Source organism: Acomys russatus, chromosome 23, assembly GCF_903995435.1.
Source record: "Acomys russatus chromosome 23, mAcoRus1.1, whole genome shotgun sequence".
Lineage (NCBI taxonomy): Eukaryota > Metazoa > Chordata > Mammalia > Rodentia > Muridae > Acomys > Acomys russatus.
In genome coordinates this window covers 12,743,965-12,771,117 of record NC_067159.1, presented here as the reverse complement: position 1 = coordinate 12,771,117, position 27,153 = coordinate 12,743,965, and the positions used below count along the sequence as shown (strand labels likewise).

The 27,153-nt window shown below is 37.3% G+C and overlaps 1 protein-coding gene across 6 annotated transcripts in view; it reads left to right on the top strand.

Annotated features, from left to right (window-relative positions):
* Window positions 1–27,153, top strand: part of Ntng1 (netrin G1) — a 359,418-nt gene that overhangs the window by 154,502 nt on the left and 177,763 nt on the right. The gene's annotated exons all lie outside the window — the stretch shown is intronic.

The following is a 27,153-nucleotide window of genomic DNA, read 5'->3' as shown; positions in this document are numbered from 1 at the left end:
GAGTTATGGAACTTTCAAATTAGTAATACAGGACAGTGTGTTAAGCCAATCTTAAATTAAATATCCATTTCTCTCAGCTACATATCAGTGTAAAACTATTTTGCCTAAAATGTGATCTGTACATGTTGTATTTATTGAGCTGTTCCATCCATAAGATAAGAAATTTGCAAATCAGGTTAAGGTACTAAGCACACTGTGTTGTTGGCTGACATTTTTTTCCTAGTGAAACCCTCACAATGAAAGAAATAGTGAATTAATTAACATTTTGACGAAAGTTACATACCATACTGTAGATAGGTAAAGGTGTGCAGAGCACTACAACCTTTAAATCACACTTTAAGAATACTGGAAGATATCATTTAGTATGAGAAATGTCAGAGAAAATGCTGGTTGAAACATTAGTTGAGTAAGACTCTTGTTATTCTGTACTTATATTGAAAATGATCATTCAAAAACACAGGATGATTATTTGTGGGTTGTTTCCTTTTATTCCTAAAGTAGTCAAAGAAATTTCACTAATTTTCTACAGTGGAATATTTGTTTGTTTGTTTTCCTGTTCTTTAATGAGGTAAAAAATATATATATATATTCCAGAAACCCTCTTGGTTTATTCAATAGAAAACAATCTCAGTTGCCAAGGAAACAACAGCCAAAACTGTTTCAAATGTCTGCTCCTTGCCAACCCTTGCCTGTCTATGCTAGCTCCCTTCCTGAAAGTTGTCATACTCAGACTTCATGCCAGCTGATTCCAATTAATATCCTGGAGTCTGTAAACAGGTGTATTTTTGCTATCAAGATGGGTAGTGAATAAATATACCAACATTTGTTTTCCATAACAACACCTCCACCCCCCCAAAAAAAGGAAATTACATCTTCAACTGGTTTTTGGTGAAAAAAAAAATGTTTAGGCAATGGGTCTAAGATGTTATCTCCTAACTCTGCCCTGTGGCCTATGGAGCCATTGGTAACCACCCTTTTAAAGATGATCTCTATTCTTCATTTTCTTTCCTTAGTATTATACCTCAGGATGAGGTCTTAACCTTTCTTCAGTGTCTTTTCCCAATTATCCATTGGTTCCAGCCAGCTCCTGACTCCGTAGGTCATGAAATAACTTTGTTCTTCAATCTCATTTAGAACAACTTCTTTATATAACAGATGAGTTTTCAGATGAAGTTTGCTTTAGTCTCTTCAGGCTACTGTAAAATAAATAAATAAATACTAAATCATACACACACACATACATACATACATACATACCAAAACTGAATATCTTTACAAAAAAAATCCAGAAACCTATTTTTCACACTTCTGGAGGCTGAAAATCCCCAATATAGCTGCCAGCAGATTTGGTATCTGGTGAGGGACCACTTTTCACTTTTTGGTTCATCAGTTACTTTCTGTTATCATAACTCTCGGTGGTGTGTAGTCAAGGCAACTCTTTCTGGGCCTTCTTTTTTTAAGTGTTCTGATTATGTTACTGAGGCCTCCTCCCTCACTTTCCAAAGCCCCCATGTACAAGAGGCATCAGACAAGAAGTTGTTTTCACATTATAATTTGGAGGAGCATAAACATGTAGACCACAGCAGGGTTGTGATCCTCTTTTATTTTCTTTTTTTTTTTTTTTTTTTTTTTTTTTTTTTTTTTATTTTTTTTTTTTTTACTTTTTTTTTTTTTTACTTTTTTTTTTTTTTTTTAATTTATTCTTGTTACATCTCAATGTTTATCCCATCCCTTGTATCCTCCCATTCCTCCCCCCCCCATTTTCCCATTATTCCCCTCCCCTATGACTGTTCCTGAGGGGGATTACGTCCCCCTATATATTCTCATAGGGTATCAAGTCTCTTCTTGGCTACTTGCTGTCCTTCCTCTGAGTGCCACCAGGTCTCCCCCTCCAGGGGACATGGTCAAATGTGAGGCACCAGAGTATGTGAGAAAGTCGTATCACACTCTCCACTCAACTGTGGAGAATATTCTGACCATTGGCTAGATCTGGGAAGGGGTTTAAAGTTTACCTCCTGTATTGTCCTTGGCTGGTGCCTTAGTTTGAGCGGGACCCCTGGGCCCAAATCTGCCTATCATATTGTTCTGCTTGTAGATTTCTAGGACCCTCTGGATCCTTTTATTTTGCTGTTCTCCCATGCGTCTCTCATTTAGAGTCCCAATAGGATGCCTTCCCCTCTGTCCCAGTTTCCTGGTAAGTGAAGGCTTTCGTGGGACATGCCCCTTGGGCTAGTATGCAGATATAAGTGAGTATATACCATTTGATTCTTAAACTCCAAGATGAGCATCCAATACACCACCACAGAGATAACCTTTGCACTAGAGAGGCTACTCTAGTAACAGATTACCCAGAATCTCCACAGCCTTCCACATCTATCACAATTCTCTTATGAGCTCCTTGCTCTTCTTTCATCGTATGATCTTGTGTTATGATTTCTTGGGAGGCTATTAAGGCTCTGTTGGACTTTACCTACAAACATCACCCTACCCAAGCCCTAAGACAATGTCCACCAGTATTCCTGGTTCATGTTTGTGAGGTAACCCCATTGCATCAATATTATTTTTCTGTATGCAATGATGCTTTGGGAGGAACATGTCAAATTTATTGCTATACTGCCATTTTCAATGGGTTATGCTTGTCTGGGCTAGACCATTTCAGTAGCTCTGACCCAGATATCTTATAACTCACTCTCAACCAATTTAATTCATAAAATGTGATAATTTGGTTCTTTAATTTTCTGGATAAATCCTCATAACAGTATTGAAGGCTCTATAGTGAACTCTTACAGAAAAAAAGGTTACTGTCTAAGAACTACCTCCTGTTCATTAACCCATGCCATTATTTAAGATATTGACTTTTAGCTGTCTTTCGATTATCCAGTAATATATCATTAATTATTGCTTTGACTTTGTTCTAATTGTTAGATATGTCTTATTGTATTTTTGTTTCAATTTTTATTTTCCAAAACTCCAATAATATGCTATCATTGGGACACCTTAATAATCAAGGTCAAATATGACCCTCATTCTTTTGATGTTCTACCTTTATCATTAGTTGTTCTACCATAGACATTAAAACAAAGTTTTCATATAGCAGATAATAAACAGCAAATAAAATAGTATTATATACTAAGGAAGGGCCAAGAAAGCATATAGAGGCTGCGTCATGAAGTTGGTTAATAAAAGTGTTAGAAGGACTTCCACAAGAAAGGATGGAACCACTTTTGATGATTCAAACCTCATCCTTACGATACTTACATTTTGGCATCTCTCTAATAGTGTATCTTAGCATATTGATTGAGTTACAGATACCTCTAGAAAGACTCTTTACAATACGCAAATAGCAGTGTTTGAACTAGATGTAGGAATTTTATGTTTTGTTCATAAATTTTCATTAAATATACTTAAGAAGATTGGCTTGATGACTGAGTCACTTTATGAACAATTATACTTTGAGCCAATGAGATAGTTCAGTGGGTAAAGGCACCTACCAGTAAACTTGACAATTTAAGTCAATCCTGGGATTTACATGTGGAACAAATAATGGATTTCTCAAGTGGTCTCGACCTCTACAGGTGTGTCATGGCCCTTGTGTTCACAAATACAATAAAATTAGTACAAATATAAGTTTTTAAATTTTACTTTATAGTTTCTAATGACATGTAAAATATGTAATACCAGCTTTAAAATACATTTAAAATTTCTCTGAGTACTATAAAGTGACTATGTGTTTTGTTTTAGTTAGGTTTTTCAAGACAAGGTTTCTATGTATAGAACTCAATCCGTTGATAAGGCTGGCCTGGAACTCAAGGATCTGCCTGACCCTGCCCCCTGAGTGCTGGGATTAAAGGTGTATGCCACCACCAGCAGCTTGTTGTTGTTGTTTTGTTTTTGTAGAACATAGATTATTTTCTAATAAAAATCATCATGACCAGTTGATCTCACCATATCTCCTGTTTCCCTCAGATCTACTCCTTCTCCATTTCCCATTAGAAAAGAGCAGGCCTAAGAGACAAAAACCAAACAAAAACAGGACAAAACGATTTACAATAACACAAGCAAAAGCCCTGATATGAAGGCTGAACAAGGAAACCCAATAGGAGGAAAAGAGTCAGAGATATACCCACTCCCACTGTTAGGAGTCCCACAAAAACACCAAACTAACAGCCATACATAGAAGCAGAGGACCTGGTATAGGCCCATGCAGGCTCTGTATTACTCTCTGTAAGACAATGTACACTCTGCTTTCTTGATTCTGATTCAGTGAGCCATATTCTCCTGGTGTCTAGCATTTCCTCTGATTCCTATGTTTTTCTTCCCCCTCTTCTGAAGGGTTCCTCAAGCTCCAAGGGGAGGTAAGTAATAAAGACCTTCAACTTAGATTTCTTATTTCATGTACAGCTCTGGGTCTCTGCACCCACTCTCATATGCTGATGGAGAAACTCTCTCTGATGATGACTGAACAAGACATCAATCTATATGTATTGCAGAATACCATTAGGAGTTATTTATCTGATTAGACATAGTTGGTTCTACACTAGGTCTTTTGATAAGGTCTCCCATTCTTGGCCATTAAGGCAATGTAGGGCTTGGGCTCCCTCTCTTAGTGTTGGCCTCAAGTTAAACCAGATATTGGTTGGCCGCTCCCACAAGTTCTGTGCCACCATTGCCCCAGGGAATCTTGCTAGCAGGACAGTTGCAGATCAAGGGTTTTGTGGCTGGGCCGGTGTTCAGGTTCCTCTTTTGGTAGCCTGCAGTTTTAAAAATAATGCACATATGGTAAGGATTAATGGCTGTAACTATGAGTCCCATATTCTCTATAACAGCATTTTACACATTCTACATTTCATTTGCTGAATAAGTAGACCTGTACACAAAATGATAAATTAAAAATGAAAAGAAAAATACCTACTAGAATGAAATCTAACTCACTAGTAATTCTTGGTGACTGATTGGCCCTTTGGCTTGGAATAGAGAATAGCCAATGGTGTCATTCTAGAAGTAGCAGAAGATTCTTTATAGAATGTAATTTTAATTAAGTTAGTCATAGATACATCTCAGTGAGTCATTTGCATCTCATTGATTACTACTCATATACATAAAAATATTTTGACATATCTTATATTTTTGTGGGCTATTTGGGAAGTACTGACTTTTCTAAAAAAAAATTGGTTTGTACTGCTTGATCCTGTAGGAAAAGGCAAACTAGACTTAGGATGGTTCTTCATAACTATCTAATATAATACAAAGAAGAGTAGATAATAATATAGGTTCTTCCTAAAGATTTTGCTTCATAATTTGAGAACACAAGAAAGCCTAACATCAACCCAGGCTTGGGAGGTGCCTTTTACTCTGTTGTGTCTAGAGTTTTAACATTCTCTGTCATAGGTTTTTCAATAATGTAATTGTTGATTATGTGCCACTGCATAAACAAACAGCTAAGATCATTTTCCTACAAAAGCAAAAAGTTGGGCTCCAGATAAAATTCTCATTTGTATTGAATGTTAACCTTCTGTCTTTCAAAGGCTTCTATTCACAAGGACTGAGAGCTAAAAGATGCATGGGAAAACAACAGACTACAACAGAAGTGGGGGGTAAAATTTTACTGGCACAAAGAAAACATATTTTTAAAATATAATGCAGCGTCTCTTACATACAATCAGAAATTCTAATTGTGGTGCTTGGCTTTCAGTTAATCCACCAACTCTCAAGCTTATGAAAAATGGCAGCAGACACATTGGCAGCCTATAAGCAGGTCAGAAGCTGTCAAACACAATGAAGGCATTATGATCAGCCTTGAAATTGTGATTGTTGTGGAAATCTGTCTTTTGCATGGAACCCACAGGTGTGGAATCAATAGCGGATGAACAATGCTCACAATTGTGGGCACTCCTGGCAGTACTTTCCAGACACCCCAAATGAGAAAGGAGTCTTCTTGTGTTGTTTTGGCCTTTGGTCTCTTTTTTTTTTTTTTAACCTGGATGTGTGGCTCCTCACCTGATGCTGTGGAATTAGCAATAGAATTAAAAATAAAGAATAAATGCCAGCCTTTCTCTGCAAAGAAAGAAACACATCACAGAGGCTCCGAAGCAGCTGTGGGAGACCTGCAGTCACTTTGTCATTTGTGAAGGTATTTGCTACCAATTCCCGTAAGCAGGTGTATAAGGTTGAGAGAGCTATTTATATTTTAGTTCCCATATCTAAATTCATCTAGAAGCCACCCCTAAACACTTAGTTCCTTAATTATCCAGATGCCATGGGAAAAGGACCAAACCCTCAATGATTTACAAGTGGTTGAAAGTGTAAAGGGGGAATCTCATCTAATTCGATGTGGTAATTTTCATGTCCTCACTAAATGATTAAACCTGAGGACCTCATTTGTATTTCCCAGCCACGACTCCATGCTTTGCAGCATGTTTGACAAGTGAACCACGTCACTGTTGATTCCAGTGGTAAGATCTCCTAGTGATCCCTAAGTCTTCTGCCCTGAAAACAGGAGCCATTCAAGAAAAACTTAGTAAATGGAAGCTGACAGAATCTTGTCTGAAACAGGAATTAATGAACAGCATTGAGGAGCTCAGGCTCCCCTGTCATGTGTGTCTGTAATTTACACCTGGTTATCAGAACGCTATACCAAGGCCTTGTGTGAATATTTGTTGTAGCTGTATCTTCAGGGAAGCAAATAGGGTTATTTAATAAGCAGGGGAAAGTAAGAAGGGAACGAGTTGAAACTCATCCCTTTAGAATGCTTCAGCTAAGTATCCACCTCTGCAAATATGCTAGCATTTTTCTGCTATTAGCAGATTTCTCTGCATTAGAAATGTACTTATGAAATATTATTTCCAGGTAAGGGATGGGAGTCATTGTGGTGCCCAAGATCTTCTATACTCCAACTCCAAAGGTTTTCCTAAGAGAGGATAATTCTTATCATGAAACTGGGGAAATACGTCACCACACTCCTCAGACCAATAGCAATTTGAAGCATTACAGTAACACTAAATACTGTATTCAATGACATAAAACAAACATTTTTTATACACTTAGATATTTAAAATAATACACAAAGCTCTGCAGACATCCGGTCATAGTTGTCTTTGGTTTTCTGAGTGCTTGTGAAGACCCCTCTCTTTTGTACTTCAATAATTCCTCTAGTGTATGGAACTCAAAGGAATCACAGAGCCATTCATAAGCAACAACAACAAAAATAATTTGTGCTAATTGTGAAGTCGAAGCCCCAAATAGTTATAAATAGTGAGCATGTGACTTTACATGAGGTATGTCAGTAAATTACTCACAACATATTTTGAAATATTTTCTTCACCTCCCCTCAAATAGATTAGAGATAGTTTACTAAAAGGATGGCCTAAAAACAAGGCTATTTTGTGGCTAGAGTGATGGCTCAGAGTACTGGTTGGTCTTAGTGAGGATTAAGATTTGATTCCTAGCACTCACATGGACAATTTTCTTCAAGTTCAGTTTGAAGGTATCTGATACTCCCTCCTGGTTTTCACAGGCACCATGCATGGAAGTGGTATATAGACATATATGCAGTCAAAATACTCATACACATAAAATAACTTTAAAAATTATTAGACAGTACAGTGTGTTGCCAAGCCATGGCTAGTTAGTTAATCAGATGCTGCACAGTCCATAAAAGCCACAAAGACCTTGGAAAGTTAAGGCTATGTTCTTTGTAGTGTTAGCACGTCCAAGACTTTCTAATCATTGTTTTCAGAAATGAAGTAACTCTCATTATAACTTGGAGCACTGGTGGCAGGGCAAAATGTTATAGTTGAATACTTGACGTGCATCTTGAAGGCACTCAGTGAGAGACACTAACCAGGTATCTGTGAGTCACGGATGTGCCACTTATAGATCTCTGAGACCCTTCAGCACTCAGTAGTAAAACAGTAATGATGCTCCTGTCTTAAATTATGGCAATGAGATCAGGATGCATGGTATAAGGGCATGTAAACTTAAGAAACTAGAAAATGTTGATAACACAAATTAATACACAAAGTCAAATAAAAAGAAGTGAGGCTTGGAAATTTTATAGGCATGAGCCCAGCAGGCTGTCTCAATGGGCTATTAAGAAACAAAACCCTGTAGAACTTGACAAGTTTACATTTTGAGTGCTTTATTTGGGAGGAATCTACAATGAAAGACAGAACTTATAAAAAGAATACTTGAAACTGTATGGGAAAAGGAAAAATTCCCAAATCACGGCAGTGAAATACGTCAACATTTGTGGTGGGGTAGGAAGTGAATTAAAAAGAAATGGCAGTTTTCCCAAGAGTCAATGAAAACATGATAAGAGAGGAGGAGAGAATGTTATGCCCAAATTTTGAGAGATTCCACGAACAGACCACCCAAGAGCCAAGTCCAAATGCAATGGCAAGGAGGTCTTTATCACAAGTTCAAACCCAGGACCCACTCCCCCCCACCCATGCACTGGCACAGCAGATGCAGAGAAGTAGCCTTGAGTTTCAATTGAGAGAGTTTTTATAGGTTTTAGACAAAGAAATGTATTTTACAGTATCTGATTGAATGACATTTGGGCAGAAAAGCTGCAAGCACAGAGTTACAAGCCTTGGTGTTTCATGGTTGGGTAATAGGTATAGGGGTAAGATGGCCTATAGAAAAGATTGGTGGAAACTGTCATGGGGGCGTTAGGAACTTTGGCCTGGCTTCTCCTAATTGCTTGTTGCTATGTGTCAACCTGCTGGTCAGCTTGACCAGCAGAGTGTATATTTGACTTTCCCAAGGTGAGCTAATTGTGTTGCTAGGCAATATTTTTCTGTTTAGACTAATTCCTGGTTTTTCTGGAATTGGGGTTCAACCCTTGGCTAGGTTTAACACAAAATGGAGTTTCTTTTTCAAAATGGATGTCTGTTCCTTTCAAGAAGAGCCTCCAAAGATGATGCATTCAGAGCAAAGGTGAAACAAGATGAAGCCAGGGAATTTGTGGTAAAAATCTTAGTCCTCAGAACCCTCAGTTTCCATTGCTAAGAACTGAAGTTCCTTAACCATTTGATCCTATTGGACTAATTGTTTTAATTGAAGTCTTATTTGCACAAAGCTTCAATGATTTTCTTTGTCCTAGGTTCTCTCCTCTCTAATTTGTCAAGTGATTTCATGTGCAAAATTTAAAATGAGGTTTACATAATCCAAGTTATATAAGTCACGTAAGAGACTTGGTTTTATTAACGAAATGTCAGTTGTTTCTTCCACTGTCTTCAGTGATGATTTCAAAACCATCTTATTCTTCCAGACAGCTCCCATCCATCTCTACTCAGTGAGAAAACACAAACCACCAGATGTGATGATCCTTCCATCTTTGTACCATGGGTCTAAAAAAAAAGTGTGTTGTTTACATATCCAGCGTTTCCCACGTCCTTGTACAATTGGGGGACTTCAATCTCTTTGCCTGGTATTTTTGGCTCTGTCTCTCCCTCTCTTTCCTAAGAACTCTGCACTACCACACCTCTCCTCATTTTTACCCTTCTCTTTTCCCACTGGCTTCATCTTATCAGTAACCAAGTAGGCAAACTTGTGGGAATCCCCCTTTCACAACCTTTCTACTCCACCTTCTTTTACAGTGAAAATGTTAGTTCCATACCTTTATAGAGATATAGGCAATTTTTAACACACGTACCTCTCTTTGCCTCTTGTTCCCATACATTGACTGTTCTCTCTCATGTGCTTCTTCCCCCTTAAGCTTCTCTCATCTTTTCAGTGTCATTTCTGTAGGATAACTTTCCTCAGGGGCCTCTTTTCTGTATTTTTGTATTTGACATTTCTTTTTTTTTTTTTTTAAGCAAACAATCTCTATTAGAATGATATATAATACCAAATAAATACAAGAAATACTTTAAGCATTGGGACTTAAAAATACCTACAATCAATTTCCAAAACTTTAAACATTATAATTTATGGGGTGGGAGTATCATATTTAATCTAGAAGGTGGTAGGAATATTAGAGTCAGTCTATAAGGAACATAAATTTTTAGTAATCTATAATGCAGTCTTAACACCTCATCTATGATAATTTTAGTTTTTATATAACCAAGAGTGAAATGCTAAAGATCTTATTACGTTTTCTATTCCTTAACTAAAAGTTGAATTCCTTGGTAGAGAAATGATGTCTCCTTATTTTTCTTCTTTCTTTTTAAGATAATTTTTATTTCTCTTTGAAATTTTCATACACACACACACACATATACACATGGTGTTATGGTGTATTATGTAATGATTAATGTATTCTAACTTCTCCTGGAACTCTTTTTCTTCCAAACATATTATTATCCTATTTTTGCATCTTTAAGAAAACCCATGGAGGAAAATTAAGCTTTCTTGCACGTGCATGTGTGTGGTGTAATTTGCTGGGTCATTAGTAACTTAGAAGTTGCTGTACCCCTGAGAAAGAAGAATGACTCTCCCTCTGCTAGCAGCCATTACTTCTGAATGTTCCTCAGCTAGGGGTGAGACTTAATATCCCACATCCACTTTTATGTTGAAACATTGAAAAGCCTGCTCTTGTACGGGTCTTGTGTAGATTAGCTTGGCCACTAAGAGTTCATGAATACAACAGCCATACCGTGTTCAGAAAGCAGCATTTGGCAGCACTCTTCCCATCCTTTGGTTTCGGAATTCTTTCTGCACCCTTCCGTGATGTTCATTGAGCCTTGCTGGTGGGGGAGGGAAGGGAATACAGATGTTCTATTTGGCGCTGAACACTCAACAGTCACTGATTCTCAGCGCTTTGTTCGGTTATGTTTGCATTAACCATTGTCCAATGCGAACATAACTTTCCCTGACCAAGGCAGAGAACAGCGCTGATCTACGAATAGAAACATAATACTGAGACAGCTTGACAATGTGCCCTGTTGGCAAAACCATAGTAGTAGGTTCTCCCTAGGGCTTATGACTAACACTGGACTAGATTTACACTACCAGAAATGAATTCCCTCCTGCAGAGTAGACCTCAAATACAATCAACAAGGGATTGGTTGCCCACATACCATTAATTTCATTACTGCACGAACGGGGACATCTTGCCATGAAGGTCAATAGTGTAGCATGCGGGATCTATCACAGAGTAAGACAAGTGATGATTTTTTTTCTCCTCCTTCCAGTACTATGGAAAGTATTAGGGAAGAAGTTTCTCTATATCCAGTAATCAAAGGGTGTAGTGTCTTCAGCAATAGTGGTCTTACCGTCTAGTTATGGGTGGGTAAACCAGCGCTGGCAAAACCTACATTGTTTGGGGAGAAGGGCTTATGGAGCCTTTATTATCAACACTCATTATCAACATTCCATGCCTGGCACTGTGAGTTTTTTTTTTTTTTTAAAAACCCATCATAGCTCTGAGGAGCCACATCACCCACTCATATTTGCATTTAACTCCTTTAAATGTGTGTGTGTGTTTTCAAAGTAGTAGTTTTTCTTGTCTTTTCAAATATTGTCAGTTTTGATTAACCCTTTCTCCATCTTCTCTTCACCCTCTCTTCCTTTTCCTAGCCCACCTGAAGCTTTCCACCCTCTTTAGTACTGCACCCCACTTTTATAACACATATGTTCTACTCTCCATGCTAAAGCCCTCTCTCCTTTTTCTTGTTCATTCTTATATGATGAATGATATACACAGCCTGGCAGAGACTAACTTCTTAAAAATGTTTTGCTGATGTTCATTGCACAATCATACTAGTAGATAGGCCCTCTAACTCATATATTATGATGTAATTTGCCTAAAGAATAGATTTGTATTCAATTGATTTTTACATTAATTGAGTTTCATACATTGATTTAACAGTAAAGCAAAGATTATTTTACAAGAAAGCACATTCCAATGGAAAACAATTATAACTGCAAATATGTCCCCACTGAAAAAGTGTTGACCTCAACATTTAGTAAAACAGTCCTTAACATTTGTGTATTTAACTCAGTGGGCATTATCTCTTTGCCATATGTGTTCGATTTTTTCATTTTCCATATTTAACTCTTCTATACCACTTACTACCAGCCAGACTTTTCAGAAATTATATGAGGAAGTGTTTCTCAAACTGAGTTTGTCTATTGTTTCCTAGCTTACTCAACTTTGGGTCAAGTGCCCTAAGGACCCACCTTACTATCAAGATGCATAGCTAGCAGAGCAGATTCCAATGGAACACTGTTAGGGGAAAACTGTGATGCTAGTTACAGCCTTGAAAGGATGATGGGGAGATCTTGGACATGATCCAAAGAATCACTGATTTGTTTTATGACTTGGATATATAATTTGTTGTGTTGTGAAAGGTATTTCTATGAACAGACACAATCTGTATGTATGAACAGCTTATGTTCCTTATATGCACACAAATTAACTAGTTCTAAAGTTTCACAAAAACATAATTTTGTATATGAAATGATTAAGTGCTTAACAAAGAGAAAAGTCCATCCATGCTCTACATATGAAAACAAAGCAGAAGTTGTGTGAATGGTGAGATTTCTTTCTTAGATATACAATAATGAAACTGAGAAAATAATCTAACTATGTGTTTATGAATATGCATAGACTGAATGAATGAGACCAGATGAATCAATCAATAAATTAGATTGTTTAGATTGTTTATTGATTGCACTTGAAGGGATATTTAAAAACCTTTCAGAGTTACACAATACATCTAGTCAAGGGCATCCCTTCACAGAGGAAAAATGAATTATTCAAGAAATATTGCTGACTTAGTTGATTGTGTTGAAATAGGGAACAAATATAAAATATTTTTATATTATTAGCTACCCCAGGTTATGCTGCAAATGTACCCAAAAAAAGTGATGCCACATACACAAATGATATTGAAAAATACATATGAATATTTATATTTTAGAATGGGAATAAATTTTCTAAATTCTATCTAAAACCAAAATTAGAAGCCGAAAGAAAAATACTTATAGATATAAAAATTTGAAAAAATAAAAAATAAATTAAAAATTGAACGTTTCTACTTCAAAACCATCCAGAACACAGAGATGACAAACTAGAGACATTTAACAACATGTATAAGTTAATTATCTTAATATAAACAACTCCTTTGATTAATTAGTGAGAAAAGCTTTATATCTAAAATGTTTTTAAATAATGGTAAAATATCACAAGAAATTTGAAAAATGAGAATGAGAAGCAATGGGTCAGCAAACATGAAAAGCTGACCAGTCAGCTGTTAAATGTGTAGATGGAAACAAGATGTTTCCTGTTGACAATGGTATACAGAAACACTATTCACGGTTTCTGCTGGTGGGAGTGAAAAGGTGACCTTTCTAACAGAAAGTTGAGGAATATTCTTAAATATTAACGGCTTTGAAAAAATAGTTTTATCCATTGACCCAACAATCCTTTTAGGAATTACCCCCAGGAAACAATAAGAAATGTTGCCACAGATACAAGAGTGGATATGGTTATTGGTAATTACGTGACAGTTAGGGAAAAATGAAAGTTGACTACCTAAACATTTTAGCCAGGATAAGTTTAAGAAGTAAAGTAACTGCTATAGCCTTAAAAAATAGTAATTTTTCCACAGTACATCAAGAATTACATTAAAATACATTTTAAGCATATTTATGTTCTTTGGCATATTGGTTCATTTTCTCGAACTTTCTCCCACAGAAGTGAATAAGAATACATAGAAAGGAAATTCATAGAGATATCCATCCAAATGTTAGAACAATTTGTAATCCACTGTTGCATTATGAGCCTTTGGTGAGCAAATGATAGATCCTTAAGTGTGAGAATATGTGATCACCATGAGAGCTCCCTGTGACATCTTTTAAAATCTTGGAAATATGCATATGTTGAACATAAGAGTAGGAAGGAAAGTCAACATTCTTGTGGCCAAACCAGGACTCAGTCATTTATCCCTACGGCCCTTCCAACCTCCAGCCTCATAATAGTACAAAATTATTTATTCCATAAAAGAATGTAGTAATGTAGAAATTACATAATTTCATTAGTTAATCCACAGGCACATATTCAACAAGAATTAACTATTTTATGGGGTACATTATTTATGTGGTACATGGTTGTTATAACTGTTTAAAAACAAAATGCAAATAGCATGCTAAAAACCTAATAGTAGCTGCCATGGACCTGTGCGATAATCAGTGACTAGCTTTCTTGATTATGTTTTTCAGATTTTTCTATCTCTATGATTTTAAAAGTATGTTTGTTGGTTTGGCTTTTAGTTTTGTTTTGTTTCCAAGTGGAAGACAGACAGAGGATTTTAGCAAGAAAGAGTAAATGCAGCAGGCAGCAGCCACGGTCAGCACCTGGGCTACCAGGCCAAAGCCTCCATCATCAACTCCACCTGCCACACTGCAAATGACTACTGTCCAAGCTGAGGGTGGGGCAGTGATGGCTAGATCAGTGGTTCTGTATTTGTGATTGGCATTAGAACCAAGACCAGAGCTGAGGACAGCAGGAGTGCCAGGGGCGCTTCTCCAGGGATTTTTCATATGGTGAGACTAAAATGGAATCCAAGAACTTTAGTTTTTAATAACACCTCCATCTGTGATTCTAAAGCATACCAAAATTTGAAGACCCCTGGGCTACAGTGTGCTACAAATGCAGCCAGAATCCCATTTTTGCATCCCCAAGGGACTTCCACAAGGAGCTTGTTGGAGTGCCTGAAGGATGCAGGCCTGACTGTTATCGCCGTATGTCTCACCACGCCAGAGCCAGGTTAGCGCATGAATGGGAAAGTGGTTATTCTCCTCTGCTCCATGACTTTCTCCACTCTACTAAATCGATATCTAAAGATGTAAGGACCGCTGTCAGCAATTCCATCCCAGCGTCTTTGCCAGGCCATATAGAGACTTATTTTGAAAGCAGATAATCTGAAAAAGCTGGTCAGTGTGGTGGGATTGATGTTTGAGAGGGCAGAGTAGTTTGGCTTTTTCTAGAGGTGCTTATAGGTATTAGTGAAAGTCCACGGACACTTAATTTTTGCATATAATCTCCTTCAGCAGTCCCAGTATGTTAGTTCAACCTAGTTATATATTATGTATAACATTACCTTAAATATATTGAATATTTGGAATTCTGAATTCATCTGAGATCCAGGATTTCCCAACACATAAGACCAGATTTAAGTCAATTGACCAGATTTAAGTCAAAAGTCCTTGTGCCCAAATTAATGCCAACTTAACAGCACCAAGGATGCAATCATTGCAACACTCAGACATCTGAGTTTTCACTGGGGCTTATGCAAATTCCATGTATGTTTGCTTTTGAAGATACTTTCTAACTAAAATCATCCTCAGGATTTTATACCGTGTTCAGTTTTTCAATGTCAGAAAATGGTTGCATTATAGTTGGTGACGGACGTGTGGGAAGCATCGTTTGTGTTCTCGCTCGGTGAGTTACAGTGAGTTACACCCACGACTTCCCTACAGATGCCCACCCCCTCTTTGCCTTTGTGGTGTTAGTGGAAAGTGAATGAGGCTCACAACTAAGGAAACACTGTTTCTCTGTTTTTAAAGCAAACAAACAAACAAAAAATCGTTCAGAGTTTACAGGTTTGTAAATGGATGATTTATGTATATGACATATGTAAAAACTCAGGGCTGTCATTATAGATATTGCTATAAATGTAAAAAAAAATACACATGTATAAAGTATGCAGGCGATGTGAGCCAGCAGTGGTAGCTAATGTAAGACATGACGGGAACAAGATGAGCTGTAATCTCAGCTATTCAGGAGGCTAGGGCAGAAGGGCTGCAAGGGCAAGGCAAGCCCGGCTACAGAGATAATGTGAGGTCAACTTGAGCCACTTAAACTTTGTTTCAAATTACAAACCAAAAAGCAGGTGGGACAGCATGGGCGTTGCTTACTGTAAAGTTCCTACATAATACGTGGAAGGCCCTGGGCTCAATGACCAGAACTATACAAACTAACACAGAAAAGGTTCATAACTTTCCTTTTCTATGTGAAACTTATTTATTTACAATATACTATGTATAGTAAGAAGTTATAAAATAACCAAGAAAGCCATATTTAAGAGTTGTATTCAAACTGCTTAGCTCATTTGTTTTTGGCAACCTTGAAAAAAATACTATCTATCCTTTCTAGGTGAGTCTAAAGTTTTGTGCTGAAATCAATTCTCTGTTATATCTTGTGTTTATCAACTGAAAAAAAAAAAAAAACCACCTTTCTAGACCTTAAAACATTTTCTTATAGGGTATCAAGTCTCTTCTTGGCTACTTGCTGTCCTTCCTCTGAGTGCCACCAGGTCTCCCCCTCCAGGGGACATGGTCAAATGTGAGGCACTAGAGTATGTGAGAAAGTCGTATCACACTCTCCACTCAACTGTGGAGAATATTCTGACCATTGGCTAGATCTAGGTAGGGGTTTAAAGTTTACCTCCTGTATTGTCCTTGGCTGGTGTCTTAGTTTGAGCGGGACCCCTGGGCCCAAATCTGCCTATCATATTGTTCTACTTGTAGATTTCTAGGACCCTCTGGATCCTTTTATTTTGCTGTTCTCCCATGCGTCTCTCATTTAGAGTCCCACTAAGATGCCTTCCCCTCTGTCCCAGTTTCCTGGTAAGTGAAGGCTTTCGTGGGACATGCCCCTTGGGCTAGTATGCAGATATAAGTGAGTATATACCATTTGATTCTTTCTGCTTCTGGGTTAACTCACTCATTATGATCATTTCTAGCTCAATCCATTTATCCACAAATTTCGGGAATTCCTTGTTTTTAATAGCTGAGTAGTATTCCATAGTGTATATGTACCACAGTTTCTTTATCCACTCTTCTACTGAGGGACACTTAGGCTGTTTCCATGTTCTGGCTATTATGAATAAGGCTGCTATGAACATGGTTGAGCAAAGTTTCTTGTTGTGTGCTGGAGCATCTTCTGGGTATATTCCAAGGAGTGGAATAGCTGGGTCTTGAGGAAGCCCTATTCCCATTTTTCTGAGATAGCACCAGATAGATTTCCAAAGTGGCTGTACTAGTTTGCATTCCCACCAGCAATGAAGGAGTGTTCCTCTCTCCCCACATCCTCGCCAGCATGTGGTGTCTCTTGAATTATAGGGGGAGGTAATCCCCCTCAGGAACAGTCATAGGGGAGGGGAATAATGGGAAAATGGGGGGGGGGCGAGGAATGGGAGGATACAAGGGATGGGATAAACATTGAGATGTAACAAGAATAAATTAATAAAAAAAAAAAAGAATAAAATAAGAAAATACAAGCTTAAAAAAAAAAAGATATGCAGTGTGTAGAATCTATGACACAAGATAGAACAGACAATACAATTAAACATTCTCAGGAGTCTAATGTTTTTTTCCCCTCATAGGCATCAAAGAGTTGTGTGTCTAGGAATGAATTTCATTGTTTTGTTACAATTAAATCCTATTAATTACACTATAAAAAAAACATTTTCTTAAATCCTAAATAACTTGAGCCTAAGTGAAACTCTAGTATTCAGCCACATAAAAGACAAGAAGGAGTAAAGCTGGAAGTGCAGGCAAAGAGGCTCCAAAACTAAGAGAAGACAGACAGTTTACTGGCTGGTCCGTAACCCATTCTCTCTATATGACGTTGGAGCATATCTGTACAGTATATCTGGCAGACATAACTGTGAAGCAGGAAATATGATGTAACTTGCTTACCCTATCATGGTAGAGCTTCGCAGTCAACTCAGCCTGTGCCCAAGTCTTGTCCATTTTGGACAGTATATTGTCTGTAGAGCGAGCTGGGGCATTTTCACCCAGTGGCTAGCTTGCCATTAATGAAGCTATCTCCATAAGGAGATTTTTATGGTGCTCATTATCTTTGTTGAGGTAGGCTAGGGGTGTTTCCAGGAGCTGTCACATCTCAAGTCAAAAAGGCCTTAAAATAATAAAAAAAAAAAATATTTTAAATGCCATATTCTGTAGGTCTCTGAAATTTTGGGGGACCATCTCTCTATTTATATTTATATTTGTATAGCATATAACCATATCTATCTATAGTAAATCTGAATAGACAAACATTGTTTGTTTCTAGATATTTACTATCTGTCCAACCTCGGATGTTTATTCCTATGGTAAACTAGACTAGTATCTGACATGACCATGAGTCTTATTGATTAACCATTAACTTATATAAGTTAACTATCCTAAAGAGTTTGTAATATCAGCTTTAACAGGACTGTAAATAAACAAACCTTACATTTGTAAATGAGTTGTATAGGTCCAATACTTCATACTAGTATAGAAGCATGCATAGATATGTGTATCAAAAACCCTTAATTTTGAATTAATATATGAAATTTCATGCCCATGTATCAAAATAACCTTATTTCTGAATCAATATAGAGAACTCTACATCAATGAATTAAACTATTTGAGAATGACAATATTTTTATACTTGAAGAGTGTATCCAATAATCTATCCTTTTATCCCAGTATTTTCAATATGATATCCCTATATTCACCCTTTTTTCTATTGTTTTGCTATATTAATGTTTTCATTTTTTCACTTTATATTCCAATCCCAACCTCTCCTTAATTTTCTCTCTGCCATGTTCTCCCTGTTTTTCCCCTCCACTTCTCAGAAAAGCTCCCCTTCCCCCACAACCCACCCCAGCACATCAATTCACCAGGTGAAAGTTGATCCAAAAGCAGACAATAGAGTCCATGTTAGAGACAGCCCCTACTCCACTTGCTAGGGACCCACATGAAAACCAAACTGTCCATCAGTTACATATGTATAAGGGGCTTAGAGCTAGTCCATGTGTCTTCTTTGGTTGGTGTTTCATTCTCTGTAAGTTCTCTTGGGCCTAATTTTGTTGCCTCTGTTGGTCTTCTTGTGGAGTTCCTGTCCCCTCTGGGTTCTTCTGTTCTTTCCCTCACTCTTTCACAAGACTCTGGAGCTCTGACTAATGTTTGGCTGTGGGCCTCGGCATCTGTGCTCCATCTGCTGCTGGGTGGAGCCTCTTCAGATGACAGTTATGCTAGGCTTCTGTTTGCAAGCATAGCAGAGCATCATTAACCATGTCAGGGGTTGACTTTCTCCCTTGGGGTGGGTCTCAGGCTGGTCCAGTCATTGGTTGGCCATTTCCTCAATCTCTGCTCCATCTTATTCCCTGAACATCTTGTAGGCAGAGTAAATCTTGAGTAGAATGCTTTATGGGTGGGTTGGTGTCTCCCTCCCTTCATTGGAAGTTCTGCTAACTAGGAAGTGACCACTTCAGTCTGCATGTCCCCCACTGCTAGTTGTCTCATTAGAGTCATGCCATATACTCTCAGGTGCCTATCCTGTCACTGGTCTCAAGATTATCCCAAAGATGACCCACTCCCTTGGTTTCCCTTTTCCCTCCCACCTCTCTTGCCTCCAGCTCCCATTCTCTCCATATTTGATCCCCACCCTGTTCCCTTCCATATACACTCTCCCATCCTGTTCGCCCTTTTCATCTACTTCCAATGTCTATTCTATTTCTCATTCTGAGTAGGAGTCAAGAAAATTCCCTTGGGCCCTTCCTGTTCTGTAACTTCTTTGGGTCCATGAATTGTCATATGGTTATTCTATACTCTATGACTAATATCCACTTATAAGTGAGTATATACCATGTGTGTCTTTCTGGGCTTGGGCGACCTCACTCAGAATGATCTTTTCGAGTTCTATACAAAATCTATTCATGTCTGCAACTTTTGTGATTTCCTTGTTTTTAACAGATGAGTCATATTTCATTGTGTAAATGCATCACATTTTCTTTATTCATTCTTAGGTTGAGGGACATCTGGGTTGTTTCCAGTTTCTGGCTATTATGGATAATATTGCTATGAACATAAGTGAGCAAATTTTCTTGTTGGGAAGGTGGAACAACTTTTGGATATATACTCAAGAGTGGTAGAACTGGGACTTGATGCAGAGCTATTCCCTATAAGAAAGAGACAGATTGATTTCTAAAGTGGTTGTACAAGTTTGCACTCCCACCATCAATGGAGGCATGTTCCCCTTGCTCCACATCCTCACCAGTATGTGCTGTCACTTGAGTGTTTGATCTTAGCCATTCTGACAGATATAAGCTGGTATCTCAGAGTTGTTTTGATTTCCATTTCCCAGATGACTAAGGACATTAAGCATTTCTTTAAGTGCTTCTTGGCCATTCAAGATGCCTCTGTTGAAAATCCTGTTTATCTTTGTACTCCGTTTTTAATTAGATTATTTGGTTTGTTGTTGTTTAATTTCTTGAATTCTTTATATATTTTAGATAGTAACCCTTTGTTGGATGTAGGATTGATGAAGATCTTTTTCAAACTGTAGGCTGCCATTTTGTTCTATGGACAGGGTCTTTTGACTTATAGAAGCTTTACAGTTTCATGATGTCTCATTTATTAATTGTTGAACTTAAAGCCTGAGCTGTTGGTGTTCAGTTCAGGAAGTTATCTTCTGTGCCAATGAGTTCAAGGCTTATCCCCACTTTCTTGTCTAGTAGATTTAGTGTATCTGGTTTAATGTTGAGGTCTTTGATCCATTTGAACTTGGGTCACAAGCATGGATCTATTTGCATTTTTCTATATGTAGACATACAGTTAAATCAGGACCATTTGTTGAAGATGCTATCTTTTTTCCATTGTATGGTTTGGCTTCTTTGTCAAAAATCAAATGCTAGTAAGTGTGTACGTTTATTCCTGGGTCTTTGATTTGTTTTCATTGATCAACCAGTCTGTTTCTAAAGCAGTTTCATGCAGCTTTTATTACTATTGCTCTGTAGTACAGCTTGAAATCAAGAATGAAGATACCTCCAGAAGTGCTTTTATTGTATAGGATTTTTTTAGCTATTCTGGTATTTTTTTCCATATGAAGTTGAGAATAGTTCTTTCAAGGTCTGTAAAAAATTGTGTTGGTATCTTGATGTGAATTGCATTGAATCTGTAGATTGCTTTTGGTAAGATGTCCATTGAGCAACTTAAATAAATTCTACTAAAATCAGGAGCAAGACACTCTCTCCATATCTATTCAACATAGTACTTGAAGTTTTAGCTAGTGCAATAAGACAACAAAAGGAGATCAAGGTCATAAAAATTGGAAAGTAAGAAGTGAAGGACTCTTTATTCGCAAACAATATTATAGCATATATAAGTGACCACCCCCAGAAGTATACCATAGAACTCCTTCAGCTGATTAACACCTTCTACAAAATAGATGGATACAAAATTAATTAAAAAATCAGTAGCCCTCCTTTATGCAAACAATATATGGGCTGAGAAGAAAGCAGAGAAACTACACCCTTCACAATAGCCATAAATAACATAAAATATCTTGGTATAACTCTAACCAAGCAAGTGAAAGACCTATATGACCAGAACTTCAAGTCTCTGTAGAAGATATCAGAAGATGGAAAGCCCTCTCAAACTCATTGATTGGTAGGATTGACATAGTAAAAATGGTCATCTTACCAAAGGCAATCTACAGATTCACAACTTCCAAACACCGTGATGTTTAACAAATATTCAATTTAAGCTTCAGAAGATTCAGAGTGATTGCTGAGTTCAGGAGCTATTCTCTATCATATTTGTTTCGCTTGGCTGTACTATATAACGGCCCTTTTTGACTATTGGAACTGTCCCCTTCATCCACTCCCATTTGCTTCTCACTTGTTAAGCCCATTATCTCTATGCCTTTTTCATCTCTATTTACCTTGTTAGTGGTTGTACTATTCAGGCTCTATCCACAACTATCTGATCTGACTGTTTTTTATTGTCCTTTGTGAATTTGCCTATAAATACTCTGATAAACACAGGATTCACATAGCACATTATTATATCATGATTCTATTCAATATTCTCAAAGAAAAGTCATTGAGTCTTCATAAAAATTTGGTTATCTCTGCTGATGTTGTATCACCATTTACTCTTATATATGAACCAGACATCTATATTCTGAAATCTATTTATCTACTTTTATCAGCCTTTCAGTCAATGATGCCTGACAATTTAGTTATTTCTCAGGATATGGCGTATCTATTCTTTCTTGATTATTACCCTGACTCTGCAGCCTTCAATTTCTTTTGTATTTGATACATGGGTTTCCATAGTCTTTATTCTTAGCACCGTGTCTGTGCTAAATTGTTCTCAATATTACTGTCACAAATGGAATAGCAAGAGTTAAAATGAGATGTGCCTATGTTTAAGTACCATTTCTGTCTCCTATGGGAAAACACCTTAAGTTCTTACTGTAAAATGCAGATAACACTTTTGTGTGACGCACTGTTGGAAACATTCGATTTGAAAATGCATGTACTAGAAAGTGACTTCAACTAAATTACCTACAATTATTTTCTGTAAAACACTGACAACATTGCCTTCCTACACACTTTCCTAATGTGACCTTACATGTTTAGCAAAGCAGATCTCTCATGACTTTATTTAGATGCCCTCTTGGCATTGTCCTTCTTATACTCTTTGCTCTATGGTAGTCCATTTCTAAACTTTTAATTAAATCCATACACTCTCAAGATTCTGACACCCTATGCCTATATATATATATATATATATATATATATATATATATATATATATATATATATATATTCCTGTCTTTGGAAGCATGTTCTCACCTGGCAGTTGCAGGCCTTTCCTTCAGGAGTCATATATCACACCTGTGTTAGAGAGATATCCCTTGGTATGACCTGGCATGACCTAGCTGCCCATATATCCTAGTTTGTTCTGGATGCCTCACACCTGGCACCCTTCTGTGTTAGGAATGATGGCTTTCCTTCTGAAAGGACTGGATAATGTTCTACAGTCATCTTACTTGTTCCCAGACCAAATTGAAACATCCCTATCTCCTTTGTATCTCTAATTCTTTAAATGTTCACTATTTCACAAACTCTCACTCCTCACCAGGCTGTTAGAGTTTGGAAAACATGAATTTCATCTCATTTTTCTTTCCATAATTCATTTCTAACACAGAGCCTAGAAAGTACAAAGCTATGCATATTAATTACGTTATTGTATTTTTTTATTGTATTTTATCTGTGTAAGGTAAATAAGATAGGTGAGGAAGAATTAAAAATTATATGGAAATTAATCTCTCCTGTGCTTGCGACACAATTGCATCAGCTCCACTGGTGCTAGAAGATAGTACTGTTTTAGCATATGTGGGTAAGACAGCTTCACTCTGGAAAGGATCAGAAGCCAAAATATAATCGAGAACCTAGAGAACAACACTTTGAAAAGCTAACTTGATGCAAGCAATAGAACTATATACAGATGAGCAATACCACGGTGTTCAGCCACACACACGGACACTGCATGGTGTGAGTCGACAGTCAAACTGCAGAACTCTTGGAAGATGGTGGAATGGGACTGGAAGATGGTGGAATGGGACTGTTCCTTGTGAGAAATTAGAAATTACTTTTAAGTTTACAGCACGTGATGCTATCAATTTCAATTGCCTAAAGAAAAGGGGCTCAGATGGAGAATGCTTTACAGATTTAAAGACGAATGATATATATTGTGAAGTATATTTTATAATATTACATCAAAATATTTTTTTTATAAAAGTGAAGAAAAACAGGGGCTGCGGTGAAGGAAGAATCCAGATGAACAAAACATGGATGTTTTCTAAAAGTGATGAATAGAGAGTGACTCGCTATATTACAGCTTTAATTTTGTGTATGTCTGGGATTTTCACATTAAACATATAAAAATGATGATTCTGGATACATGATTAGCATTGCACTGAATTATGAGCAGAAGGGAATAGGTTCTAGAGTCTAGACCCTTAAAAGCATTTCCCAGGGCGATTCTTGTCTGTTTCTGAGGTTTGAGCACTAACAGCTGAGATTTAAGGTGGCAGGATCAATTCTCTAATAAATCCCTCTCTCCCCAAAATCACAAGTGTTACTGTTTAAGGTGCCTAAGAAAAACTTAACTCCAAGGGCAAAACTATCAAGACATCAGCCTCAAAGTTGAAAACAAAACAAAACAAAAAAAAAAACAAAAAACAAACAAACAAAAATGCAGCAGTAATTCTGTATCACAACAGAGTCAGCTGAAAATGCTTAGAGACGTGGCTGGCTGTTTCACGAGCTAGAGACCATGCTTTCAGAAATTACCTATGCTGTACTCCTAATGAAATCAGAGCAGCCAGTGTCTTCACTGAGCAAAAGCAGACCTGGGGAAAAAGAGCAAGCTGCACAATACAAATGACAATAACCGAAATAAAAATCTCATTGGAAAATAGTAAAAAGCAGACCCGACATTGCAGCTAATCAAATAACCCATACCCAGGATACTGACAATGAAATCATAGATTAAAAATTATCCCAAATATAATGAGCAGAGAGGTTAGTCACGAAGATCAAAGCAATAAACTCAACAAATTGTTTTTAATTACTCGGTAAAGACACAATAAAATAAAATTTAAAATTGGGAGACTAAAAAGCCACCATACAGCCCAATATTTATCATTACTAATAAGTCCGTGGCACAGAATGTACCTGTTATTATTTCTAAATTATACAGCATAGTAACAATGAAGTCCATCTTTAAGAGAAAAATGTGGTTCCTTCAATAGGGCCTTGTCTTTACTGGTTACCATGTTGTTGTTGTTTTGTTGTTTTTGCATCATTCTAGGCTCAAAGACTTCTAGACTCTAGAAGTATTTGGAGGTGAGATTATTTTTAAATTGCTATTGATATGAGAAGAAGCATTCTGGAATATCACTGAGCAGAGAATATGTCATTCAAGAGTTTGGTTTGGCAAAGTCATTTTTAAATACAGTTATGGACATTGAAAGAGAAGAAGGCCTTAAGTTTCCTGGGTTGTCTTATGATGTTTCTCTATTGTGTCAAGCTGAAGGTATAGCCTTCCCCCCCATTTCAACATTGCTAGGGGAAGATGTTCCTTCCCAGCCCTGGCGCCCTATGGTTGCTGCTTGACAGGTGCAGGGTGGCTCTTTGTCATTACCTACCCATGCTCGAGCCTAGCTGGGACAAGGACAGTTTTCCTTGATGTTTGAAAAACCACATCATACCAAGGTGATTGGGGAAAAAAAAAACAGAAATCCAGATCCTTGCCTAAAAATCTTCCTAAAAGCCTTAAAATAAAGAAAATGTAAGCATCAAAACGTATAAAATGATGTTAGCAGCTTGGGAGAAAAAAAAAAAAAAATCCTGCAGATGGCTAACCACCCTTTATGAAGATTCATGCCCTAGATTTTGTGTATTCAAGGAAAGGGTCACCTTGGATTATGGGGATACTGTATTGCTTTCTATATTAATATGTGTCTTTAAAATTTTGAAATTAATTGCCCCCTTTTTCTTTGACTGAAAGAGAGAGGAGGAGGAAGAGAGAAAGGAGAAAGGATCATGATGTATTTCCAACCCTCCTGATTGTTTGGCTCATATTAGATAGATATGTTGTGGCATAGATAGCTCAAAGTTGCAAAGTGATTCAGCAAAAATAATATAATCAATTAAAGATGCATGTCCTTTTTATATATGTACATGAATGGTTTCTAATGCAATTTTATATGAAAGCCTGGAGACTTTTTATTTATTCATAAAATAGATTTTTCTACAAAGCATTATAATTTGAAGTAGTTTTTCTTTCCAGAGTAGAACACTTTGCATAGTAAATTGTTTATCAGAGCCTGGACTAGTGAAATAGCCATCATTTAGTACACAGTTTTCATGTTCTGGATATAGTGTTAAGGGTTTATGTCATTGATTTATTAGAATCCTATAAAGTAGGTCTTATTTTCTCTACTTCATTAAGGTATTATATGTTCCATTTCATGAGAGCCTCAGTAGGGATTCCAACCACTGCCCTCAACTCTAGCCACTCATCGATTCCTCAGGATGACGTTAGGAAGCTGGAGAAGTTAATACACTTCACAAGAAGCATGTATCGAGGTGCAGACAGTCCGCAGTCGCTTCCTGCTCTATATTCCTTCCGTCTGATATTTGTCACAAAACAGAAATCAAACCCAAGAAAACACACTATGAGGGCACACGGGGCTTACAGACAAGGCCCCAACTTCACACAATTGCTTTTGTTTTCATCATTGGCAACAAAAGTCAAGAACACATGTAGTTATTTTTAGATGGAGCCTGGCTCTCTGTTTATGTCATTGAACATCACAACAAGGCTTCAAGGCTAGTGCCATTTTCCTCTGCGTAACAGCTAAAAAAAAAAAAAAAAAAAAAAAATGAAGTCTTGAGAAGATGGAGAACTTTGTACCAATGTTAGCTTTCTTAGGTGACAAAAGGAGGGTAGAAAGCAAAGACATGTTTGTCCAGGAAGCCTAGACTCTGGTTTTTCCAACAATAATAAAACACAACTACTAATAATCAAAAGGAAGCCTGTTGCCACAATATAAGTTCCATTGGCAATATGATTAGGTAACCAGCGTTAGCCACATACAATGGCTTCTCTAAAGGATGTGTCACTTTTCAAGCACTGAGATGCCACCTTAACTTCGGACTTTCAAGCTTTCTCTTGAAAATACAATCAGAGTATTTGTCAGAACTGGATATGAATTTTTACTAGGTACCTCTTGTTCCCTTGTCTGGTGCCTGAACTCAGGGATTTCTTCTAGATGCCCTCTGTCCATCTCATTCATACACTAAACACCACTGCCTGGGTGGTTCATTCAAGCTTCAAATCTACAGCGTCAGTTCTTAAATGGGTGTTATCATTAAGACAACGACTCGGACTCAAGAACAGTAAGATGTGCTCATTACAGACCACTGTGAGAATGTTAAAGTTGGGAGGAGCTTTTGATCTGTTCTGATCATAATTAAATTTCACTGTCTGTTAGAAGAAAACTTACACCGGTGTCACTCAGAAGAAGAAGAAGCAGGCAATCCCTCTGAGATCTGATAGGCTGTGGTCATATGGGGGAGGAGGAGGTCCCCTTCTGTCAGAGGTCTATTATGGGAGGGGAATAGGGTGGAAGAAGAAGAGAGGTTGGGAAAGGGAAGATACAAGCCAGGGCCTACCAACCCATGTGTAATCTGAATAAATTAAAAAAAAAATGGCTCCTTACTTCCTAAGTTTAGAAGTTGTATTTGTGCCTCAAAACTTAACAAATTTTACATTTTGCTTTTACATTTGTATATATGTGTGTATGTGCTCACTTACAAAGGATGTGGAGGGACCAAAGTTGACACAGGAATT